Source organism: Eschscholzia californica, unplaced genomic scaffold, assembly GCF_041429995.1.
Source record: "Eschscholzia californica isolate CP2 unplaced genomic scaffold, dmEscCali1.0.p SCAF_32, whole genome shotgun sequence".
In the NCBI taxonomy this organism is placed as follows: Eukaryota; Viridiplantae; Streptophyta; class Magnoliopsida; order Ranunculales; family Papaveraceae; genus Eschscholzia; species Eschscholzia californica.
The window spans coordinates 47501-52500 of record NW_028238443.1 but is presented as its reverse complement, the minus strand read 5'-3'; positions in this window follow the sequence as shown (position 1 = coordinate 52500).

The following is a 5000-nucleotide window of genomic DNA, read 5'->3' as shown; positions in this document are numbered from 1 at the left end:
CCGTCCCGAGCCAAGTCTCGGGCGTCCCAGGCCGTCCCGAGCAAAGTCTCGGGCGTCCCAGGCCGTCCCGAGCTGTGCCGAGGCCGTCCCAGGCCGTCCCGAGCTGTGGCAAGGGCGTCCCAGTGTCACGTGCATATTGTTGAGCATGCATATGACGTGACGAGTGCTAGGAGCACGTACGAGCATATAGGCCGTAGGGCCGAATACGAGGTCGAGATAGGGCAAGAGTGCCAAGCAAGCTTCCTTAGGCCATGCACGGGACGCCCGTGGCATTCAAGACTTTGTCAAGGATACGAAGGGTCATTTGGACGAGAGTATGCCTGGTTAAAAGGATTGATGTTTCCTTGTGGAAATAGGCAAAACAAGAAGTTTGCACCTTAGGAGGGGGTGGTCTCCCTTCCTCATATGCATCCAGCATATGCCAAGACCTCGTGGATGGGAGCTCGCCCATCCTTAGCATGGTATGCACGAAAGTGAGCATCCTCGTGGCGCAACCCATGAGGCCGGCCTAGCGTATGCGAGAGAAGCATATTGCACGGGTTCCCTTGTCATAGGAAATGGCTCGGGACAGTACCTGGAGATAGGTTACTGCGGGTTCCTTTGGAAAAGGTGTTGCATGTTCTCATGCCATGGCGAGGCGTGCGTCGTGCTAGCATATTCCATAAGGAGGATTGAGCTATTCAAGGGGCCAAGCCTTGATGTGCTATGTTGGGCATGAGGTAGCTTATTAGGGATGGATGCTCCTATGCCCAATGTCCGGATGGTAGCCTAGATGATAAGGTGCCGGATGCTTGAGACTAGATGGCAAGATCCGCATATGCGGCTTGGTGTGCTCCGCACATATGTTGGTATCCTTTATAGTGGGCGAGAGTCTATGACTCAAGGAAGCGTTATACGGGACGGCTCGAGCTATGCTCGTAGGTTGGGACACGTTGATGTCATGCCGCATTGTTGGTTGGAAACCAAGATGACTTGATAGTCGAGATGCTCCGAATATGTTCGGGAAGGCTGGCTATGTGTTAGGAGGGAATACATAGCGCCGCACGGTACGTTAGGATTTTGATATTCCGCACTATCGACCCGTGTCTTTGAGCATAATATGCCGGGTCGACCTAACGTGATAAAAAGGCCGTGACAATTGGTATCAGAGCTTGAAGAGCAAGCTAATGGATTGTGTTCTGATCCCATATGAGAATTGGTATCAGAGCCTGGATATCAGGCTATAGATTATGGTGCTCTGATCCCATACGAGAATTGTGATTAGAGCCTCTGGGATGGCAAGAAGAATATTATGCTTTGATCCCATTCGACAGTTGAGGTGATAGCCTAGTGGATAGGCCATAGAGTATATTGCTCTGGTCCCAGTGATGGGTGGACTTAGAGCTCGATAGCTTACAAGGTATGTTCCAAGAGCCTAGTGATTGTGGCAAATGGATGTGTTTTGGGAGCTTGAGGTGACAAGCACGAAGATATGCCTAAGAACATGTGGTATGTTTGGAAGCATACTTCTAGAGCCTGGACGGCAGGTTCAAAGAGATGGTATCTATGCTCGAAGAGTTGACGAAGAGCTTAGTGATTCTCCCACTATGGTATGTGGTATACTGGAGTGTGTATGAAGAGCTACGTGGAGAGCATGATTCCAAGAGATGGCTTTCAGAGTGAGATGCATTCAAGATGGTATGGTCTCTGAAGCTATAGTGCAAGATGGGACCTTTGTCGGGGGATGCATGGTGCATAAGGCGACGAGAGTTCCGACGGAAGGAATAGGCCGTGTGCACGGATGCTACGGTGGTAGCTATACTTGGGTCTATGTTCCTTTGAGATGAAGGACATATGCTAGATATGTAATGGAACCGTATTGACACAAGGAGTCATGTGCAAGCTGTAAGAGTTCAGTGTGGCTTGGTTGACAAGAAGGTACCATATATACTTGAGTCCTTTGGAGGTAAGGACAAGTGCAGAGATGAGATGAACCAAGAATGGCACGGTGAGTCGTGTGCGAGCTTAGTGCAGTAATGCTCAGTACGATTTGGTGCGCATTGGGTACATCATATGTTAGAGTCCTTTGTGTGGACAACATGCTTGGTAAGAAGTGTACCAAGATGGCAAGTAGAGTCGGGCTGAGAGCTTGTGGTAAGCTAGTCTGAGTAAGCTTGTTGGATTGGCATCCGAGAGTGGAGCTATGTTGATCCAAGTGATACTTGAGCGTTAGAGCAGGGTATGGCAACAAGGTGTTGAAGGATACTCTCTTATGCTTAAGCCGAAGGTAGCATCGAGTGACTTGTGATGTTGTGAGTTCAAGCTACTTACAGAAGACAGGGGTCAAGAGTGAGATAGATGGACAGAGTACATCGTTGGACAAGTTGGTGCTAGATCAAGTTGTGCTTATGTGGTATGGTGCACGATAGAGTTCGGCACGGAGCATTGTAAGCGCATTTGAGTTCCAAAGAGAATGGACTCACTTGAGATGAGACATGGATATGCTAACACAGTTGTGTGAGGTATGTCGCATGAGTGCTATAAGCCGAAACCAACATTGAAGCTTATGGACATATTGGTGTGAAGTCTAGATGACAGATTCACGAGACCAAGTGAAGTACTGATGGTAGTTGGAACCGAGTTCAAGCCGTCAAGTAATATGAGGGTCGTTGTATCTGAAGTGGATCGGCCCATGTTTGAGTTATGCATTGGAGGTAAGTTGGAACCGAGTTCAAGCCTACAGTGTGCAATGAGTACGTGGTGACTGAGAAGAGATCAGCTCACGTTATGGGATTTCAGAATGGTGTGTCGTGGTGACATTAAGCATCGTTCAAGTCTGAAGATAGTTGGGACTAAGTTCATATCGTCAGATACATATGAAAACGTCGAGTTTGCAGTTGAGTTGTAAGCCGTATGGTGCTGCATAAGATGTGTTGGAACTTATGCGGTGGTACGTTCGGATGTGTTCAAGAGGGACACGAGCCTACCAAGATGCTCGGGTTAAGGAGCATCGCCAATGATTAAATGGCAAGTGTGTGTCTGGATGTAAGTCAAGAGGACGTTCCCAAGAGTATGCCAATGGTGGATGGTTTGGTACCATGTAGTTCTCGCGGAGAGAAAGCTACCGTGCTCGTTTAGTGGACATCGAAGGCAACACGACAATTTCCCGAGGAAGGGATGGCACGGATGATGCCGAGCGCATGTGGCGCAAGCGCGGAGGCGCGAGTTTGAGATGTGCACAGAGGTGCAGGCGCGGAGGCGCATACGAGGCAAGGGTCGTCGAGAGAGGGGCGACATTGCGAAGAGTTCAAGTGGTATACACTCAAAGGGTGCAAGTAGTGATGCTTAGGTACCAGAGTGCACTTGATGTGAGGAGCCGGAGGGCGTAATGAGGGTCTCAATGAACAAGCAAACCAAGGAGTCAGAACGTGAAGTACATGGGTACGTTGGGTCTGATCCAGAGGTGAGTGACATTGAAGACGAGTTGCTTTGCGATGGCAACATTGCAGGCACATGGCAAGACGCAGTGGCGTCGAGATGCTAACTCGGGTGAAGGCAACGGTTGCTGAGGTACCAGGGTGACGAGTTGTGTCGCAGTTTACTGCGATACGCATGGCAAGATTGGTCACAAAAGCAGAGATGGAAGGTGACAATCGAGATGCCAACTCGAGGTGAAGCCGAGGAGGTGAGGTACCTGAGTTCGAGGAGCGGCGGAGGCTGCAACAGAGAAGCGACATTGAGCATGGATGAATGGTAGGGAAGTCCATTATCCTAACGCATCAGTGGATGCAAAGCAGAAGACTGAAGTAATCCTGCGGGATGCCTACACGATGAGACTGTGTAGTTCGCACGGAGGTGCGGTATGCCGAAGACATGAAGGTGCAGTGGTAGCATCGGAGTGGAGGCAGAAGATTGAAGTGATACTCCAAACTTGGTCGACGAGGACGTCGACATTACAAGTGGGGGAGTATGTCACGTGCATATTGTTGAGCATGCATATGACGTGACGAGTGCTAGGAGCACGTACGAGCATATAGGCCGTAGGGCCGAATACGAGGTCGAGATAGGGCAAGAGTGCCAAGCAAGCTTCCTTAGGCCATGCACGGGACGCCCGTGGCATTCAAGACTTTGTCAAGGATACGAAGGGTCATTTGGACGAGAGTATGCCTGGTTAAAAGGATTGATGTTTCCTTGTGGAAATAGGCAAAACAAGAAGTTTGCACCTTAGGAGGGGGTGGTCTCCCTTCCTCATATGCATCCAGCATATGCCAAGACCTCGTGGATGGGAGCTCGCCCATCCTTAGCATGGTATGCACGAAAGTGAGCATCCTCGTGGCGCAACCCATGAGGCCGGCCTAGCGTATGCGAGAGAAGCATATTGCACGGGTTCCCTTGTCATAGGAAATGGCTCGGGACAGTACCTGGAGATAGGTTACTGCGGGTTCCTTTGGAAAAGGTGTTGCATGTTCTCATGCCATGGCGAGGCGTGCGTCGTGCTAGCATATTCCATAAGGAGGATTGAGCTATTCAAGGGGCCAAGCCTTGATGTGCTATGTTGGGCATGAGGTAGCTTATTAGGGATGGATGCTCCTATGCCCAATGTCCGGATGGTAGCCTAGATGATAAGGTGCCGGATGCTTGAGACTAGATGGCAAGATCCGCATATGCGGCTTGGTGTGCTCCGCACATATGTTGGTATCCTTTATAGTGGGCGAGAGTCTATGACTCAAGGAAGCGTTATACGGGACGGCTCGAGCTATGCTCGTAGGTTGGGACACGTTGATGTCATGCCGCATTGTTGGTTGGAAACCAAGATGACTTGATAGTCGAGATGCTCCGAATATGTTCGGGAAGGCTGGCTATGTGTTAGGAGGGAATACATAGCGCCGCACGGTACGTTAGGATTTTGATATTCCGCACTATCGACCCGTGTCTTTGAGCATAATATGCCGGGTCGACCTAACGTGATAAAAAGGCCGTGACACCAGGCCGTCCCGAGCAAAGTCTCGGGCGTCCCATGC